The 22,339-nt window shown below is 41.0% G+C and overlaps 1 pseudogene; it reads right to left on the bottom strand.

The window, feature by feature from the left end:
- The window catches only part of LOC127419885 (zinc finger protein 721-like), a 169,500-nt pseudogene that overhangs the window by 39,152 nt on the left and 108,009 nt on the right, over positions 1–22,339 (bottom strand).

Raw genomic sequence — 22,339 nt, 5'->3', positions numbered from 1 at the left:
AGTTCAATACAAAGAATACATACTGTATATCAATCAGACTCAAACAACTGACACAACTGATTCAGTGGTGTATTTGTTCACCCGGTGAAACCAATAATTGCTCCCGCACTTGAATCCTATTTGCTTGCACTATAGCTAGTCTTTACAGGCATGAAAAATCACCAAACCATTCTCGCGCATCAAAATAGAGCTCTTTGGCTTTAGAAGGGAGTGAAGTCAGTGAACATGAAGTCTAAGTCAGTGTATGGAGTTAAACGAGAATGATTAGTTCACTTAAAAGATTGGTTTAAAAAGACTGATTCTTTCACAAACGAAACATCATTAATTTTCTTAGAGGATTCTACTCATTTTGGGAAAATTCCATCTTTGGGTTCATCTTTCCAACTATTTACTAAATCTTGTTGGACCTGAAGATTATTTTTGCTCAGTGTGTCTACTTGGGCAATTCTTTTTTTCATTTCTATGTAGATTACTTGCTGCCCTGAAACTTTTCCCACATGAAGAGCAGTGGTATGATTTCTCTCCAGTATGGATTCTCTCATGTGTTTTCAGGTCTTGTGAATGAGTGAAACTCTTTTAACAGTGTGAGCACTTGTAAGGTTTTTCTCCAGTATGGATTCTCTTGTGTGTTTTCAGGTCTTGTGAGTGAGTGAAACTCTTTTCACAGTGTGAGCACTTGTAAGGTTTTTCTCCAGTATGAATTCTCTCATGTGTTTTCAGATCTTGTGAATGAGTGAAACTCTTTTAACAGTGTGAGCACTTGTAAGGTTTTTCTCCAGTATGGATTCTCTTGTGTGTTTTCAGGTCTTGTGAGTGAGTGAAACTCTTTTCACAGTGTGAGCACTTGTAAGGTTTTTCTCCAGTATGAATTCTCTTGTGTGTTTTCAGGTTTTGTGACCGAGTGAAACTCTTTTCACAGTGTGAGCACTTGTACGGTTTTTCTCCAGTATGAATTCTCTCATGTGTTTTCAGGTTTTTTGAGTGAGCAAAACTCTTTTCACAGTGTGAGCACTTGTACGGTTTTTCTCCAGTATGAATTCTCTCATGTGTTTTCAGGTCTTTTGACTGAGTGAAACTCTTTCCACAGTGTGAGCACTTGTAAGGTTTTTCTCCAGTATGAATTCTCTCGTGTTTTTTCAGGTTTTGTGACTGAGTAAAACTCTTTTCACAGTGTGAGCACTTGTAAGGTTTTTCTCCAGTATGAATTCTCTCATGTGTTTTCAGGTCTTTTGACTGAGTGAAACTCTTTCCACAGTGTGAGCACATGTAAGGTTTTTCTCCAATATGAATTCTCTCGTGTGTTTTTGGGTCTTTTGACTGAGTGAAACTCTTTTCACAGTGTGAGCACTTGTAAGGTTTTTCTCCAGTATGAATTCTCTCGTGTGTTTTTGGGTCTTTTGACTGAGTGAAACTCTTTCCACAGTGTGAGCACTTGTAAGGTTTTTCTCCAGTATGAATTCTCTCATGTGTTTTCAGGGTTTGTGAATGAGTGAAACTCTTTTCACAGTGTGAGCACTTGTAAGGTTTTTCTCCAGTATGAATTCTCTCGTGTTTTTTCAGGGTTTGTGAATGAGTGAAACTCTTTTCACAGTGTGAGCACTTGTAAGGTTTTTCTCCAGTATGAATTCTCTCGTGTGCTTTCAGGTTTTGTGACTGCGTAAAACTCTTTTCACAGTGTGAGCACTTGTAAGGTTTTTCTCCAGTATGAATTCTCTCGTGTGTTTTCAGGTGTTTTGACTGAGTGAAACTCTTTTCACAGTGTGAGCACTTGTATGGTTTTTCTCCAGTATGAATTCTTTGGTGCTGTTTCATGCTACCGGCTGTAGTAAAGGTCTTCCCACATTCAAAGCACATATGAGCCCTCACACCGGTATGTATTTTCTGGTGATTTTTCAAATAGGACAGACATACAAAACGGTTTCCACAAAAAGAACACTTGTAAGGCTTCTCATCTGTGTGAGTTTTCAGATGTTTTCTTAGGCTTGAATTCAAAACAAATGTTTTACCACAATTTTCACATTCAAATGGTCTCTCTCCAGAGTGACAGCGGAGATGACCTTTGAGACAAACTGGATTTGCAAAACTTTTCCCACACTGATGGCACGTGTAAGGTTTCTCTCCAGTATGAACTTTCATGTGTTTATTAAACCGGATTTTATTTGTGAAAATCTTTCCACACTGTGAGCAGGTGAAATTATTTTTGGCTGCTCTTCTTTTATGCTTTTCTGGTGTTAAATTTGTCTTAGTCTTTGAGCAACTCAAAGATTTTTCTCCAGTTATAAAATCATGATGTTTCTGACACTGAAGTTTGTCTTCCTCTTGATTCAGTTCTTGCCATTTCTCTTTCGCTTCCATCAGCTCTACAATAAACACAGTAAATGGACAAAAATCAATTAAAGAGGGAGAAACATCAAAAGAAATCAACTTGAACCTTAATTCAATGTCAGAACACAACAAACGTCCAGTATTAATTTGTGATGTTTGCTGTGCAAGTGGTATTTAATGATTATAGTCATCAGGGTTTGAAATTAACACCTGCCCACTGTAGAAATCAGCAGTGGGATTCATTCAGAGGTGGAGGGTCCGTCTTGGTCTGGGGCGATGTGTCACAGCATCATCGGACTGAGCTTGCTGTCATTGCAGGCAATCTCAACACTGTGATCCTCCTCCCTCATGTGGTACCCTTCCTGCATGGGCATGCTGACATGACCCTCCAGCATGACAATGCCACCAGCCATACTGCTCGTTCTTTGTGTGATTTCCTGAAAGATAGGAATGTCAGTGTTCTGCCATGGCCAGCGAAGAGCCCGGATCTCAATCCCATTGAGCACGACTGGGACCTGTTGGATCAGAGGGTGAGGGCTAGGGCCATTCCCCCTAGAAATGTCCGGGAACTTGCAAATGCCTTGGTGGAAGAAAGGGGTAACATCTCACAGCAAGAACTGGCAAATCTGGTGCAGTCCATGAGGAGGAGATGCACTGCAGTACTTAATGCAGCTGGTGGCCACACCAGATACTGTCTGTTACTTTCGATTTTGAACCCCCCCCCCTGTTCAGGGACACGTTATTCCATTTCTGTTCGTCACATGACTGTGAAACTTGTTCAGTTTATGTCTTAGTTGTTGAATCTTTTTATGTTCATACAAATATTTACACATGTTAAGTTTGCTGAAAATAAAAGCAGTTTACACATTTTTTGCTGAGTTTACACATATATATATATTACAATAACCAATTACATCGTCAACCCCTCGACTGAGGGATCGGTGAATATTCTTGCTTTAGTGCTTTTGCATTGAAAATTAAATTATTTTATTTAAAAAACAAAAAACTGAAACCAAAGACATTTCTAAAGCAATTAAAATAATGAATTGGTAAAAAAAAAACATATAAACACCTTTCCATTTACTGTCAGGCAAATAAATTACTAATACAAATTAAGATATAAAAACAATTCTAAATGTAAACATAATTATAATGATGATAATAATCACTGAAATATAAATCATGATTCGTGGTGAACATGTTTTTGTATTATTTTATGATTTACAACAAACTGCTCTGTGGAAATTTGAATATCATTGTTAAAATACTGTAGTAAAATCATGGTAAATTGCGAGGGAACACAAAACTTGATCAATGTCAGGCTAGAGAGAGGGTGAAAATTGTTTTAACGCAAAAAACATTACTAACTTTATCAGTGTGATAAGTGAACTGAACACAGAAGACTGAAACAAAGAAAGAGTGAGAACACTTTACATACACATGTTCCACAAGACTGCACGCCTCCAAACAAACAGCGCATCAGACATGCATGTGTTTCTTCAAGCACGTGTCTGTGTGTATAACAGCATTTCTTGTGTCATTCTGAATCTGAGATGTCTTACAGTTACCCACCATGCACATTACAGGTGCATCTCAAAAAATTAGAATATTGTGGAAAAGTTTCATATATTCTAGATTCATTACACATAAATGAAATATTTCAAGCCTTTTTTTTAATCTTGATGATTACGGCTTACAGCTCATGGAAATCAAAAATCCAGTATCTCAAAATATTAGAATAAAAAAAAAAAAAGATCCACTTTTTGAATTAAATTATGGAAAAAAATTAACTTTTCCACAATATTCACATTTTTTGAGATGCACCTGTATATTCGGTACCTGCTGAATAAACATCTTCTGTCAATGTGCATACTTTGATGCCTGTGTAATTTGATACGTTGGTAAAGAACCTCTGGCTTTCAATGCGTTACTCAAGTTCATTTATCATGGGTCGCAAACTCTTCATTAGGAAACTATTCTTTTTTTAAGGCTATTTTATGCGTTAGGCTATTGTATTGATATTGGAAGTTTCATTCATAATGTTTCCACCAGTATAAAATTTCACACCGGTGATTTCCCTTGTACTAAGAAAAACCGGTAACACTGTGGCAACCCTAATAATCATCCTTACTAAACTGGAGTAACACTAACTGGTAACTAAAATAGATTAATATTAAATCTATTAGAGTGAACATACTGTATAAGACAATTTTTATACTGTAAAAGTTGTAGTTAAATGTTTTTCAATGCGCTTAGGGTTTTAGTTTAGTTTTTTTTAATAAGAAATACTAAAGTTTATTTAATTGTTTTAAAAAACTATCTATAATCAATCAAACCACAGAAATAAGGAGCCACCCATGGTCTCACCTATGGACAAGGCCATCCATATGATGTAAAAGAAAACGGGACTCAACGGACCAGGCGACCTTCTTCCACTGCTTCAAGGTCCACTTACGACGCTTGCGTGCCCATTGTAGGCGCTTTCGACAGTGGACAGGGGTCATCATGGGCAGCAGGGTGCGATGCACTGTGTGTTGTGACACATTCCTCCTGTAACCATCATTAACATTTTCTGTGACTTTGCCACAGTAGACCTTCTGTCGGTTCAGACTAGATGGGATAGCCTTCAATGCCCTCGCACATCGATGATCCTTGGGTGCCCAACACCCTGTTGCCGGTTTGTGGTTTGTCCCTCCTCGGACCACTGTCGGTAGATACTCACCACTGCTGACCAGGAGCACCCCCACAAGCCGTTACAGAGATGCTCTGACCCAGTCTTCTGGCCATAACAATTTGGCCCTTGTCAAAGTCACTCAGGTCTTTACACCTGCCTATTTCTCCTGCATTCAACACATTGAAAATGAGAACTGATTGTTCGCTTACCATCTAATCTACCCAAACCTTGACATGTGGCTTTGTTAGGAGATGATTAACGTTATTCGCCTCTCCTGTGAGTGGTCATAATGTTTTGGCTCATCATTGTACATATCTGTTAACATCTCAGTAAATGAAGTTTAGTGTTTCATGACCCTTTAATACAGGTTATGTTCTTTACTATGGTGGGTCGACACTTGATGTCCATTGCAGCTTTCTTTTTCTTAAGTTGGAGTGCAAGCGCACATCATCACTGTTTCTTTTCTTTTTTTCCCCATCTGCTACACTGTAGATCCAAAAATGTGCAGCGCCGCTGGTAAAAAGCAGTGCAAAAACACTGTAGTACAAGCACCTTTTTAAACTGAAACAAAACAAAACTAGCTGCACTTAAAAATAAAAACAGCAGGGAACTGTTTTGAGTGATAAAACGACTTGTAAAATGACAGTCGATTGACATGAAAATGTAAATCATTAAAGGAAGAAACATACCTGAAGAAATATAATCATCTTCATCTCCCTGTTGTTCCTCTGTTGTGTTTTCTTCTTTTATCTCCTCCTGCTTCACTTCGATCTTCACTGGTGTCTGGAGCATCTGCTGTTCTCCAGCATTACAGACAGAAGTCAGAGACTCTGTGGAGGTTTGATCATTATCATCATCATCTTCATTACTCTGTTGTTCCTCTACTTTGATTTCTACTCTCCTCTTCATCAGGTTCCTGCAGTCTAGTAACTTCACTGAACACATCTTCACTGGTGTCTGCAGCATCTGCTGTTCTCCAGCGTTACAGACAGAAGCCAGAGACTCTGTGGAGGATTGATCACCCTGATTACCATCAGTAGAAAAGAGTAAAGTGAGCTGTGAGTCCTGTGTCTTTCTGGATCTCTGTTCAGAGAGTTTGTCCAGCAGCTGCTGTGGTGTGGACTGATCTCTGCCGCTCCACACTGAATTCTGACATTCTGTGGAGGTCCCATCAGTCACACACACTGAAGATTGACAGGAAACCTTTTCCAGCTCCTGACAAACACAACACAATCACATCTGCACCGCTCATCATATCACATCATTTGAAAGCTTACAATCTCAACTTTAAGGATGAAATGAATGTTTAACCTGTAACCTGTCATCTCTCTCCATCAGCTTTGTCTTCAGTGACGTCACCTCTTTCTTCAGCTGAGAGATTTCTGTGATGAAATCATTCATATCCAGCATGGACAGATCAGTTCCTACTGATTTACAGCAGATCACATCCACCTGCTCTCTCGTGATGAACATATGAACACAAAAATATCATTATAATGGACTGACATACATCAAACTCAAAAAGATTATTATAGGATTATATACAGCTCTGTTAAATAACTTTGTTTCTGATATGGTAGCCTATAAATATAAATGTGTGCGTGGAGTTTGGTTTCATTTTCCTGACAGCAGGAATATTATCAGATATTATAACAGACTTTATTTAACTAATTTACAATCAGTCAATGAATTTATCGAGCTCATTTATCAGAAATAAAACATGATATTCTCACATTTCTGCTTGTTTCTCCTGAAACTGAATAGTTTTAAGTGTCCGTCACAAATAAAATAAATTACCAAATGAAAAAATAAAAACTAATTTTTGGGTTTTATTGTTATATTTTGGTGACTTTGGGAGCTGTTTTTTATTTGACTCACCCTCATGTTGTTACACTTTCATTGTATGGGAAATAGCAGTGTCTTAATGTCCTTCAAAAGTTATAATGTGTTCCATGGAAGAAAGTCAGACAGTTTTGGAACAAGACGAGGATGAGTAAATGATGACAAAATTTAGATATTTAAAGCCACAGCAAAACGAATAACTAAAAAAATCTATTCCAGATTACTTTGTTTTAGGTGTTTTTATTTCTTTTTTTTTTTTTTTTAGCATTTTCAGAGCAATATATTTAAAATTATATTTAAAATTATGGAGAGATACACTTTAAAATAAAAGTACAAATTAAGGGTTTATATGTTAACATTAGTTTTAGGAATATGCAAGTTAAGCTCAATCGACAGCATTTGTGGAATAAGTTGATTACCACTAAAAAAAAACAAAAAACACAATTCGACTCGTCCATCCTTTACTTTATAAAAAAAAATGCACTAATGTAAACACAGATTGTTTCAAAAGTTCAATTTTATATTTGAATTTATTAAAGGCATTGTAACAATTGCTAAAATAAGCTTTTTTTCATTATATATAAAAAATGGTTGTTTGGTTGATGCCACTAACAAACTCTATAATTTAGTACATTGAAACTCTGTTTTAAAATGGCATAATTTTAAATACATTTTTCAATTATGTTAAAGGGTTCATGAAATGCTCTTTATATAGTTTTGTCATCTTCCGTCAGGTCCACTAATAAAGTTAAAGTTTTCTGCATTAAAACATTTTTCACCCTCTCTCTGGCCTGATATTGATCAAGTTTTGTGTTCCCTCACAATAAATTTACCATGATTTTACTACAGTATCCATATTTTAACCATGATATTCAAAGTGACACCATAGTAATAACACAGGAAAATGAAAACTGTGGTTAATTTTGTGTTATTATGGTTTGACCACAAATACCATAGTTTAACTGTGGTTACTGTAGTAGTTTAATCATGGTATTTGAAGTAAAACCATAGTAATCACAAGATTAACCATGATAAATCTATAGTAAAATAAAAACATACAATAGAAAAATCACGGCTTTACTATAGTAGTTACCATGACAGTGTAATGTTTTTGTTTTTTGGTCTGAAACATGGTTTTACTATAGTAATATTGTAGTAAACATGACTGAGGTGGGCCATGTTTGTTTTTGTTTCTTTGGGACCAAAACCATGTTTTAATATAGATTATCCATGGTTAATCTTGTGATTACTTTAGTTTTATTACAAATACAATGGTTAAACTACCACAGTAATCATAGTTAAACTATAGTTATTGTAGTAAATCCACAATAATCACAAAATTATGTTTTTTAAACCACAGTATTCGTTTTCCTATAGTATTATAGTTTCACTACGAATATCATGGTTAAAATATGGTTACTGTAGTAAAATCATGGTAAATTTATTGCGAGGGAAAGTAAAACTATTTCAGAAAACAAATTCCCCCTGAAGAGGCTCCGAAGTTTTTTCTTTGTTTCGCCTGAAACTGAATATTTTAAAGAGTCACAAAACCGCCACAAACGACGATAATAATCTTCTATTACGATCATTAAAACGCCAAAGACAGAAAAACACAAACATAAACTCACAAATGAAGTTTAACACATTCAAACACTTACAGACAAATTCTTCTTCTTCTTGTGTTTAATGGCGCTTTTCCGTCTCCTACTGGACTGGAGTGTGCACGCGCTCAAGTATCGCTGGCTGCAGCTTGCAGAACTGGGCGGGGCTACACATGGGGCGGGGCTACACATGTCGCTCCGTCCATAATCAACTCTAATTGGATCTTTTATAGGTGTACATGATAGGAAATGCGTTTTAAAATAGTTCATCCAGATCATTTTGATTATAGTGCTGTGGCTCATAACATATGAAATTGTGTTGTACCTCACAGTTCTTTGCAAACAGATGTAGTATGAGTCAGACTGAGCATGCAGCATGTTGTTGTTTTAGTCTTGTTGAAAACATGAGCGGAGGGCAAAATTACTAATCCTACTATGGCGAAGATTCAACTCTAATATTAATGCAGTCGTAGTTAGTGTTCAAATTATTTAGCAAGATCATTTTGATTTTAGAGCTATATCTCGTAAGTGATATGACTGTTTTTATGACAAATTTAGCAGGACTGAGTCACATGAAATGACGAACAAAATTGCTGATGTGTCTGCTTTCATTCAAATCTGTAATTCAAAAAGTTGCAGTTTCACAAAGCCTTCATTATAATGAATGGTTAGAGAAATGAATTAAATTAACAATAATATATTTTATTTTTAATATCACCATAGAGTGAAAATAAAAAAAGTGTATTAGAATTGTTGTAATATAAACATTTTAATATATATGACACACACACAATTGTTATTGCATTGTTATTAGTTCTGATGCGAATGCATCCACATATGGGTCATGAAAACCAACAGCACCATCTTCAGTAAATTAACTGTAAATTACCCTCGAGTAATTTCACAAAATGTTCACAATTCTCACAAAAGTTTTAAAGATGTAATGATTCTTAATATAAATGTGTTTTCAAATATCGTAATATTGGGGGAAAGAATACAAATACACGTTGTTCGTTCCTTCATTCATACATTCATAAGGCATATGCTTGTATGCAGTTGGCAATTCTCAAGAAAACAGAGAGCAGTTGTGCATGCACTTTTACTCTCCCAGTTTCTGTCATAACAGCTCATCATGATGAGTGATTATTTTGCATAATTAATAATAGATTCATTCATTGACCAAGTTTGCTTTATGAATGCCGTCCTTATCTGCTCGATCTATTATGCTGCATTTTAGGAATTTAGTCATTTTAATTTATGCCCTCAACAATAGTAAACAAGAGGCTGATTAATTGATGAACATTTTTATTCCATTCTTGAGATAGTTACGGTGCTTTCACTCGTAATCTATATTGTTTCATATTAATTTCTTTGAAGGATTGTAAACGATTATCTCTCCTCCTCGCTCCAAAAATGTGTGCTCCGTTATCTTGTCAGTCTAAAAATTACTTTTTAACTTACATGCACACAGAAACCAACGGCAGGTAATGAATAGTCTGTTACAGCAGAAAATAAGACATATTGCATGAGGCATATATAATCTACTGTTAATACTGTACTGACGGTGCATGAGCACAAAAAAACACATGCTTCATACATGCTTCTCAGTTGGCATTTCTTTAAGAACATTTCACGTCAGTTTCAGCACAGGCGTGGCTGTGACATGGCCTGGAGCTGACTCAGGTGTGGCTGTGACATGGCCTGGAGCTGACTCAGGCGTGGCTGTGACATGGCCTGGAGCTGACTCAGGCGTGGCTGTGACATGGCCTGGAGCTGACTCAGGCGTGGCTGTGACATGGCCTGGAGCTGACTCAGGCGTGGCTGTGACATGGCCTGGAGCTGACTCTGGCGTGGCTGTGACATGGCCTGGAGCTGACTCTGGCGTGGCAGTGACATGGCCTGGAGCTGACTCTGGCGTGGCAGTGACATGGCCTGGAGCTGACTCTGGCGTGGCAGTGACATGGCCTGGAGCTGACTCAGGCGTGGCTGTGACATGGCCTGGAGCTGACTCAGGCGTGGCTGTGACATGGCCTGGAGCTGACTCAGGCGTGGCGGCCATGACGTGAAACTCTGGCTTGGCGGCCATGACGTGGAACTCTGGAAGTCGTGGAAGGCGGAGCCGTGGTAGGCTCGAAGAGCTAAGCTGTAGAAGGCAGAGCCGTGGTAGGCTCGAGATTAAGAGTCCTGGATGATTGGGAAAAGACCTCAGTGGTCGTGATCATGAGCAGAGTCTTGGGAGCGACCTCGGTGGTCGTGGGCGTAGACAGAGACTTGGAAACGAAAGCCTTTCTCCTCCTCCTCCTCCGGGAGGCCAAAGTTGACAACGCAGGTTCTGGGATGGACAAGGCTGGCAACGCAGGCTCTGGGACGGACGAGGCTGGCAATGCAGGCTCTGGGACGGACGAGGCTGGCAATGCAGGCTCTGGGACGGACGAGGCTGCAACGCAGGCGGACCGCTGGGTTCATAGTTGGCGGTGAGGACTTACTTTCTTCCATGCAAAACAATAAGGAGATTTTAGACAGAATGTTTGCTTGAGTCACCATTTACTTTCAATGAATGTGTTTTTTTTATTCTCTCCATATTTTGAAAGTGAATGATGACTGAGATAGTCAGTCCCTAACATTCTGTCAAACATCTTTTGTGTTCCACAAAATACAGAAGGTCCAAGTTTCTGTAAAGGCAGATAATGCAGCAGTCCCTTGTCTCTCAGGTAGACAACATCCAAGACAAAAAACATAAGAATTGTAAACAAAACAAACAAAAAACTACAATATTGGGTCGGAGCTCGCAATGCAGCAGCCATACTCGGCGCCATCTTCAACTCGAACTGATGAGTTCATTATTTGCAGCTTTCTTTTTCTTAAGTTGGAGGGCAAGCGCACATCATCACTGTTTCTTTTCTTTTTTCCCCCCACTGCTACACTGTAGATCCAAATATGTGCAGCTCTGCTGGTTTAAAAAAAAAGAAGAAAAAAGCAGTGCAAAAAACACTGTAGTACATGCAACTTTTTAAACTGAGCATTTAAAAATAGAAACAGCAGGGAACTGTTTTGAGTGATAAAATGACTTGTAAAATGACAGTCAATTAACATGAAAATGTAAATCATTAAAGGAAGAAACATACCTGAAGAAATATAATCATCTTCATTTCCCCGTTGCTCCTCTGCTGTGTTTTCTTCTTTTATCTCCTTGTTTCACTTCGATCTTCACTGGTATCTGCAGCATCTGCTGTTCTCCAGCATTACAGACAGAAGACAGAGACTCTGTGGAGGTTTGATCATCATCATCTTCATTACTCTGTTGTTCCTCTGCTGTGTTTTCTTCTTTTATCTCCTCCTGCTTCATTTCGATCTTCACTGGTATCTGCAGCATCTGCTGTTCTCCAGCATTACAGACAGAAGACAGAGACTCTATTTTAAAGAGTCACAAAACACCACAAACGACGATAATAATCTTCTATTACGATCATTAAAACGCCAAAGACAGAAAAACAACATGCACATATAAACACAACATAACTATAAATCTTTTTTTCCGACTTGTGGTGTTGTGTGTAAAAGGAACGCATCCAACTCGGATTTCTTTTCTTTTTTTAACAGATATGACATCGATCCGAGTCCCGAGCTCCGACTTCCAAGACAAATGGAACGCAGCATTATTCACACTAGTGATATCTTTGATCTTTAATGGTTATGACAACGAGACTGTGAGGGATAGACTTACAGACTCTTTAATGGACTGTACTACAGTTTAAAGTGTTTTTGGATCATTCTGCTGACAAAACATTGAAAAAACACATTTCTAAGAATATTCAGTAGACAAAAAAACTCCAGACCACATGAGTTGTGGAAAATTAGATATGATTAAGGAGTTTTTTACAGAATGTTTGTGCCACGGAAGAGATGGTAAGTTAAGGTGACCAGATTTCGAAAATGAAAAACAGGAATATTTATAGTTCAGTGGTATATATGCCGTTGAAATTTCACATTACTTATCTATGAATTATACAGGGACAATTCAGATGTTATTTATTTTGACCATGGTGAATGTAGTAATGTGATGAACTATGGTATATCATACTCTGTTGATGAATATGTCTCAATGAAATTCCAATTATGGCATAAAAGTGAACTAAACAAACATAAACAATGGTTAAATATAGGAACTATTGCAGCTGACTCAACAGCACAGGGACACATGCCCTTGGTCATACTCCTTATATCACTCTTCTTACTCTCTTCTAAAATTTCATCTCTTCTCCTCTTTTCCTTCACCTTTACCTGACACTTTCCTAAAAGTAAGACGGTAGGCTACTAATTTGCTTACTTGCAAACTGGCAGAGGAATTTATAAAGAAATGAGCTTCCATGAATACTATTTCTCTCAGCATTACAAATGAAATCATATGAAACACTTACACTATGTATTATATCAGGGCCTGGAATTCATTTCTATAGGAAGAATTGCCCCCCTTAGATGCCTCATATTGTTGGGGATTTTTTCCACTTTTTAGTCATGACTCAAAGATTTTCAATATTGTATAATAATAATCACCAACTGTTTCTATCAGTTATCTCATGAGTAAAATATATCTGAAGTATATTCCCATTCATGTTTTTTTAGAACACCTGGGTGACTAGGACATTAAATTGTTCAGCCATGACTTCCTGTTTCAGAGGGGTATAAATATGAAATAACACACAAGCCAAATTTCCTTTGTCATCTATGACAATGGGCAAGACCTAAGAATAAAGTTATGATGTGCGGCAAAAGGTTGTTGAGCTTAACAAAATGGAAAATGGCTTTAATAAAATAGCTAAAGCATTGAAAATACCCATTTCCAACATCAGGGCAATAATTAAGAAGTTCCAATCAACTTGAGATGTTAACAATCGACCTGGAAGAGGACGCATGCCTATATTGTCTCCAAGCACAGTGAGGAGGCTGGTTCAAGTGGCCAAAAATTCTCCAAGGATCACAGCTGGAGAATTGCAAAAATTAGTTGGGTCTTGGGGCCAGTCTCCAAAACTACAATCAGACATCACCTACATCACCACAAGTTATTTGGGAGGGTTTCAAGAAAAAAGCCTCTGCTCTCATCCAACAACAAATTCAAGCATCTTCAGTTTTCCAGACACTACTGGAACTTCAAATGGGACTGGGTTCTGTGGTCAGAAAAAACAAAAATAGAGCTTTTTGGCAGCAAACACCAGAGATGGGTTTGGCGCACACAGAGAGGTAGCCATATGGAAAAGTACCTCATGGCCACGGTTAAATATGGTAGTGGATCTTTAACATTGTGGGGCTGTTTTTATGCCAAAAGTCCTGGTTTGGATCATGGCATCATGCACTCTATCAAATACCAACAGATAAAAAATAAAAACCTGACTGCCTCAGCCAGAAAGCTTAAAATGGGCCCTGGTTGGATCTTCCAGCAAGACAATGATCCAAAACACACTTAAAAATCAACACAAAAATGGTTCACTGACAACAAAATCAAGGTTCTGCCATGGCCATCCCAATCTCCTGAACTGAACCCCATAGAAAACCTGTGGAGTGAACTGAAGAGGAGAGTCCACCATGTGGACTTCTGAATTTGAAGGATCTGGAGAGATTCTGTATGGAGGAATGGTCTCGGATCCCTTGCCATGTGTTCTCCAACCTCATAATGCATTATAGGAGAAGACTCAGAGCTGTTATCTTAGCAAAGGGAGGTTGCACAAACTATTGAATAAAAGGGTGCCAATAATTGTGCCACAAATATATTTGACAAAAATATTATGAACGAATCTGAATGAATCTTTCTGGTAAATCTAATAAAAATGATTAAGATACTGGTCACTCCTAACAAACTAAACAATTGATAACACATTAAAAAAAACTTAAAAGCTATCTATTTAGTGGTGTTTGCTTTAGCAAGGTGCCATTAATTACTGTTGTTCTGATCTTCATTAAGGGATTTTCCAAAATTTTCCAAAATCCCCATTGGTTGAAGGATATTCCAAATCTCAACCGGTCTACGCTAATTCGCTGTTACTAAGATTAGGTTTAGGGTTAGATTTAGTGATAGGGTTAAGGTTAGAGTTAGGTTTAGGTTTTAGAATGTAAAGAAAATACAAATTGCCAGGCACGCGGTTATTGGACCTTCCACGCGAGGATTACTTTCGTGTTCACTCTTTGTATTCTGTGTTCATGCTTGCTCCCATTTATTGAGTTAAGCTTGCCTTCCGCTACATACTCATGTCTCGGCTCCTTATTCCTACCTCAACTGGTGTATACTGAAAATGAATGACGGCAAAGGAGAACGTGAGTGGGGAGGTGATTGCTTATTATGATACAAAGAGGAGACTCTGTTGATGTCTTTAAGTACCCCATTGGCTAGTAGGCATTGTTGCACATGCAAATCAGTAGCACGGCGTGATGTTATATATTCCCCTAGCGTCAGCTAAATTGACACAGCATTGAAATGACTTACTTGAAAGGGAACAATAAGGTTACGACTGTAATCACAGTTCCCTGAAAGGAGGGAGTGAAATACTGTAAGCTGGCCATGCTACTGAATCTTCACTACAAGAGCGAAGTATCATTCTGTACCCTTCAATCGAAAATATTGAGACGAGATATCACTATGTGTCACCGTATATATGCCTGATGTTGCGTGCGAAGGAGGCGGAGTACAAAGCGCTATCTACCAATTAAAATTGTTGTTATTTTAAAGATTTTCAGAGATCGGTTACACCTGTGGAGATAACCCCTAGTGTCAGCTAAAGTGACACAGCATTTCATTCCCTCCTTTCAGGGAAACCTGGTTACAGTCGTAACCTTACCGTCATCTAAAGTTGTGAAGCACATCTATTTTTATGGCATTTTCTCACATGATCTTGACACCCGGAGAACTTGATAAACAATGATAATAAAAGCCAAGGGCTCACAGGCTGGACAGTGCAGATTCACAGGTATTTAACCTTAACCTGGCATTATTTTACTGGGCATTTTGCAGAAAATGACTGTAAAAGATGAGGCGAGAAGCAGTTTTCCTTCTTAAGGTGAGGCTTTATTTTTCCTCTTCACCACACCACTTTCCAGTTTTCCTTTTAAGCACTAAGCTAAATCCTATCACACACTGATTTCACAAATAAACTAACAATCCTTGCTCTGGCTTGGCTCTGTCGTGTCCAGTCTCTCTCTCTCGTCTGAGTGCTGCGTGGCCCTATTTATGCCGCTCTCCCCGTGCTCACTGAAATTAGAGACAGGTGTTAGACATAATTTAGCTCAGGTGTAAGCGCCCTTACCGCTCTCTCTCTCTCTGGAGAGATGCTTGACCACGCCCCCGCTGCCACATATCCCCACCGCCCGACTCAGGCCGGGGCGGCATCCGGCCTGCCTACCACTCCCCCCCCATTCCTGGAAAGGAAGTCGGCGACAGCCATCTGCGCCCCCGGTCTGTGGACCACCTTGAACTTAAATGGCTGAAGAGCCAGATACCAACGGGTGATCCGGGCATTAGTATCTTTCATGCGGTGGAGCCACTGGAGTGGGGCGTGAACCAAGCAGAGGGTGAAGGCCCGCCCCAGCAGGTAGTATCGGAGTGTGAGGACCGCCCACTTGATGGCGAGACACTCCTTTTCCACGGTGCTGTACTTAGTTTCCCTTAACAAGAGCTTACGGCTAATGTACAGCACCGGGCGCTCCTCCCCCTCCACCACCTGCGAGAGTACGGCCCCCAGCCCCCTGTCTGAAGCATCTGTCTGTAAAACAAAAGGGAGAGAGAAGTCAGGTGAATGTAAAAGCGGCCCCCCGCAAAGTGCAGCTTTAACTTGCGTGAACGCTCGTTGACACTGCTCCGTCCACTGGACTGGATCTGAAGCTCCCTTTTTAGTGAGATCAGTCAGCGGGCTGGTGACATCCGAATAATTAGGTACAAACCTTCTATAATAGCCAGCCAGCCCCAGAAACTGTCTCACCCCCTTTTTGGTCTTGGGTCTCGGGCAGGTCGCAATCGCCGCTGTCTTGTCAATTTGGGGACGCACCTGCCCGTGGCCCAAGTGGAACCCCAGATACCGTACCTCCACCCGTCCAATCGCGCATTTCTTCGGACTCGCTGTGAGTCCCGCTCGGCGCAGCGATCTCAGAACCGCCCTCAGATGTTGCATGTGCCGCTGCCAATCATTGCTATAAATAATGATGTCATCTAAATAGGTGTAAGCTGAATGCGGTCGGAGGATTCGGTCCATGAGACGCTGGAACGTAGCCGGGGCTCCAAACAAACCGAACGGAAGAGTCACAAATTGGTGTAATCCAAACGGTGTGGAGAAGGCGGTTTTCTCACGGGAAATTGGTGTCAAGGGGATCTGCCAATAACCCTTCGTCAAATCCAATGTCGAATAAAAACGAGCAGTGCCCAACCGATCGAGAAACTCATCAACGCGAGGCATTGGATATGCATCGAATTTAGACACCGCATTGACTTTTCTATAATCCACACAGAATCGCACAGACCCGTCGCTCTTAGGCACTAGAACAACAGGGCTGGACCAATCACTGTGGGATTCTTCTATTACCCCCATATCAAGCATCGCATCCAATTCTTCCCGAACGATTTTCTTCTTGTGTTCGGGTAATCGATAAGGGCAGCTACATACCACGACCCCCGGCTCGGTCTTGATGTGGTGATGGATGAGGTTCGTACGTCCCGGTAGAGGGGAGAACACATCTGCGAATTCCTGTTGCAACCTAGCAACCTCCGCGAGTTGGCTCGGTGAGAGGTGGTCTCCACAACTTGATTATATTTTGAACACACCTCCGGTCCGAGCTCCGCCTTCTCGGGAACTACCGTAGCCAACGTCACGGGAACCGCCTCCCTCCACAATTTCAGGAGATTGAGGTGGTATATTTGACGTGCGTCCCCTCTATCGGTTCGTTTAACCTCATAATCAAGATCTCCCACTCGTCATGTGACCTCAAAGGGTCCTTGCCACTTGGTGAGTAATTTAGAGCTCGATGTGGAAAGCAATACAAGCACTTTATCTCCTGGGGCAAATTCCCTTAGCTGAGTTCCCCTGTCATACAGTCGGCGCTGTCGTTCTTGAGCTTGGAGCAAATTCTCCTGTGTTAGTTGCCCCAAAGTGTGGAGTTTTGCTCTAAGATCAAGAACGTACTGAATTTCATTTTTACTGTTTGATGGTCCTTCCTCCCAGGCCTCTCGCAATACATCAAGCACGCCACGTGGGCGTCGCCCATATAGAAGCTCGAATGGGGAGAAGCCAGTGGAGGCTTGCGGGACCTCTCGTACTGCAAATAACAGGGGGTCGAGCCATTTATCCCAATTTCTAGAATCATCGTGCACGAACTTACGAATCATGTTTTTGAGGGTTTTATTAAATCGTTCCACCAGGCCATCCGTTTGAGGATGGTATACACTGGTGCGAAACGATTTAATATTTAACAACTCGTACAGTTCGCGTAGTGTTCGTGACATAAATGTTGTGCCCTGATCGGTGAGGATTTCTTTCGGAATCCCCACACGGGAGATTATTTTGAAAAGTGCCTCCGCAACACTGCGTGCTGAGATGTTGCGAAGAGGCACTGCTTCCGGATATCGCATTGCATAGTCCACTAGGACCAATACAAAGCGATGTCCGTGTGCTGACCGTTCTAATGGCCCAACGAGGTCCATTCCAATTCTCTCAAAGGGGACCTCGATCAGAAGGAGAGGGCGCAATGGCGCTTTTGGGGTGGCCGGTAGGTTAACCAGCTGGCATTCGCGGCATGCCGCACACCACCTGCGGACATCGCCACCAATGCCCGGCCAATAGAAACGGGCTATTAGACGGGTCAGTGTTTTCCTTTCTCCTAGGTGACCCGCCATGGGATTATAATGAGCCGCCTGGAATACCATTTCCCAACGGCTCCTTGGAATCAAAAGTTGGGTTGTATCCTCTTTGGTCCGAGTGTCCTGTGTCACTCGATACAACCGCTCATTTATAATTGCAAAATAGGGGTATGAAAGTGCGATGTCAGGCTGGAGTCATTGACCATCGATGACTCTCACTTGGTCAAAGGCGTGTTTGAGGGTTTCGTCTCGCGACTGCTCCAAAGGGAAATCCCCGTCAGGGAATTCCCTGAGAAGGGGAGGGGCTGCAGCCTCTCCCCCTCTCTCGTCACCATGACGTGGAGCTGCCGAGGACGGCCCCGGCTCCGCCTCCCCTGCCAGAGCATCGCACATCACACATGTCCCTATTTTCATACAGGACCCATCCGCGCAAATTCCCTTTAATAAAATTCTAAAATCAGGCCAATCAGTCCCCAAAATCAGCGGATGGGTGAGGCGGGAACTAACCGCAGCCTCCACTCTATGTTTTTTCCCCCGAAATTTAATTGTCAGGGTCACCAGCGGATACTTGTGAATATCCCCGTGTACACATTTCACCTTCACCGTTTTAGTTGTGACCAATGCCTTGGGTTGAACCAGGCATTGGTGGATAGTGGTTTGATTACAACCGGTATCCACCAACGCTTGGTGAGTACCCCCCTTGACACTTACCGGTATCCGGTACGCTCCGGCCCAGTCGGGGGCAGCCTGTGGGAGGTCAGAGACCCACACCACCATCCCCAGCTCCATCAGAGGACACTGATCTCGGAAGTGGCTCGGGTCTCCGCACCTCCAGCAGGCCGGCCCAGGCGCTACGCCCGCACTTGCGTCGGCGGGCACCCCCCCTGAGGGGGAGAGCGGTGGGGCATTGGAGTAGGGAAAGGTGGTGTCCCCTCCCACACCCGGGGAACTGGTCTCAGGGGCTGAGGTCCTCCTCATCTGCGTGGGGCAGGAACGGGACCTGGAGAGAGAGCAGAACGAGAGGAGAGAGGGGAGGGGGAAGGAACAGAGGGAGGAGAGAAAATGTAGGAGGGCTCTTCCGCCCTCTGGATCGCCGCCATGTGGTCCTCCGCAAGTCGGATTGCTTCCTCCAACGACGCCGGGCGGTGGCACTGGACCCACTCTGCCGTCCCTTTTGGCAATCGATCTGTGAACTGCTCAGTACCACCTGGTCGATAATTCCCTGGACATCACAATCCCCCGCTAGCAGCCATCTTCGGCAGGCGTCACGGAGCCGCTGGGCAAAGGCAAACGGGCGGTCGGAGCTCTCCAACTTCAAGCTCCGGAAGAGTTGACTACTCTCCTCCGGAGTGCGACCAACCCGTTGCAAGATGGCTCTTTTCAGATCTCCGTAGGCCAGGAGGCTCGACGCTGGCAGTTGTTGAGCCACGAGCTGGGCTTCCCCGGACAATAGTGGGATCAGTCGGGCCGCCCATTGGCCGAGCGGCCAGCCCCAGATCTCGACGGTCCGCTCAAACAAATCCAGGAAGGCCTCAGGGTCGTCCGCCGCCCCCATTTTCTGTAATGCTGGCTGGGGTAACGGCGTGTGAGTGTCCGGGGTCACGGCTGAGGACGCCTCCTGGCTGAGGAGGCTCCGGATCGCCTGCCGGTCCTCAGCTTGAGCATGCAGGAGCTCGACAAACCGGCGGTCTTGATCTTGTCGGAGCTCAAGCAGCGTCTGTTGGTGGCTCTGATGTAGGCTTGGAAGATCTCCGCCAACTGGGAGGACTCTATGGGACGACCTCCATCCATCTTCGACCCAAACTTCAATCCCGGGTTTCGGCACCAGTGTAAAAGATGAGGCGAGAAGCAGTTTTCCTTCTTAAGGTGAGGCTTTATTTTTCCTCTTCACCACACCACTTTCCAGTTTTCCTTTTAAGCACTAAGCTAAATCCTATCACACACTGATTTCACAAATAAACTAACAATCCTTGCTCTGGCTCAGCTCTGTCGTGTCCAGTCTCTCTCTCTCATCTGAGTGCTGCGTGGCCCTATTTATGCCGCTCTCCCCGTGCTCACTGAAATTAGAGACAAGTGTTAGACGTAATTTAGCTCAGGTGTAAGCGCCCTTACCGCTTTCCTTCTCTCCGGAGAGATGCTTGACCACGCCCCCGCTGCCACAATGACAAAAGCTGTAAATCTTTACCGGAGGTGGAACACGCAAGTCCAGAAACTACAGATGAAGAAAAAGTATGTGAACCCTTTGGAATTAGCTGGTTTTCTGCATAAATTGGACATACAGTGTGATATCATCTTCATCAAAGTCATACGTATAGACAATCACAATGTGCTTAAGCTAACAATACACAAACAATTATAATCTTTCATGTCTTTTTTTAACACAACCCATTAAACATTCACAGTGCAGTGGAAAAAATAAGTGAACAATTGGATTTAATAACTGGCCAATCCTCCTTTGGCAGCAATAATGGGATTATGTATTTAAAATACAAAATATAATTAACTGTATTCGATTACAGTTGCCATTTACATCATTGGTAATTAGAATACAGTTACATTCATAAAGTATTTTGATTACTGAAGAGATTACTTTGCATTTTATTGTCATTTGTTTAATTTAATATTTAGTCCTTTCAGATGGAAAACATTTATATATATAAATGATGCGATCCAAATTGCATATGAACAGCGGTGAAACACTTTCTTATGATGTGTTACATTCATACGAGCAGACTGAAAAGTAATTTGAAGTAAGTTTGGAGCATAAGAAATAGAAATAAACCTTGTATAAATTGTCAGCTTTATGCTAAGCTAAAATGCTATTTCTAGCCATTTTACATGCACATGTTACCAGGCACGGTCTTATTTTTTTATCAAGAAAATTCAAGCTAGATCATAATTTATTTTTTTCTTGTAAGACCTTTGTTGTTAGGGCAAAAACCATATTCTTGATAATTTTTTAACTGTTTTCCTGTAAAAATATATAAAAATCCTTAAAACAAGACCAATTTGATCATCTTGTTTTTGAAACAACACTGCATAAGATATTTAGGTTTTTCAGAGAATGTATTTTTAACTTGTATTTTGTGTTACTGTACTGGCAGAGTTTTTATAGTCAAAACAAGTGAAAAAAATCTACCAACTAATCTAATGGAATACGTTACAAATTACATTTTACAGCATGTATTCTGTAATCTGTAGTGGAATACATTTCAAAAGTAACCCATCCAACCCTGCCAATAGGCTTACGTAAGCATATAGGCAACATTCGTAACAGTACTGAAACAGTAAATATACACCGTTTTAACAAGGCACAGCAGCCCCTTTGTACACTAGAGCAGAAGGGAAAAAAGCATTGATTTACCGTTTATTTACTGAAACTTCACTTGGTGCAGAACAATCTGGAATAAAATGAAACAATGCAACAGTCCCCTCTATACAGCCTGAACTTGTTCAGATTGTTGAATCTTTGTGACAACTATGCTAAAAACAACCTAGACACAGTACAAAAAATGAAACAGCGCATGTGTCTCAACATGCATTTTTGAAAATCTTATGTTCTTTTTAACTTGACATGGTGTTTAAAATGTGCCGGTCCTGTGCAAGACGCTGAAGAGAAAGCGAGACGCAGTGTAAATATCAAAGACATTCATCCAGCATGTGTTTACATAGGAAAACGATAGAAAAACAGAACAGACGCGGGCCCGTCGGGGCTAAAGTTAATAATTGTAATTTAGTTTTGCCAAGTGAAAACTATTTTAGATATCTGTAATGCCATTTCAACTGGTAATAATTCACATTGGAGATTTTCGTTGACTTTATTCAACAAATAAATATAAAGAAGGTGGATGAATTCTAATTAAAAGAGTAAACATGAATGTTCATACATTACAATAATAGGATAAGGACATTTTGTAAACTCAGTATTCTTTAGGCTGTTATTGTTGTGTTTTGGTATATTTATCAATAGAAATCATGCTCAGCAGTCACAAAATGATAGATATTCCCAAGCTTTTTTGTCATTTGTGGGCAAATGCTTATGAACACTTTTGAAACATAAATAAT

Source organism: Myxocyprinus asiaticus, chromosome 29 (assembly GCF_019703515.2).
Source record: "Myxocyprinus asiaticus isolate MX2 ecotype Aquarium Trade chromosome 29, UBuf_Myxa_2, whole genome shotgun sequence".
NCBI lineage: Eukaryota > Metazoa > Chordata > Actinopteri > Cypriniformes > Catostomidae > Myxocyprinus > Myxocyprinus asiaticus.
The sequence above is the reverse complement of the archived record's forward strand: the minus strand, read 5'-3'. Positions and strand labels throughout refer to the sequence as shown.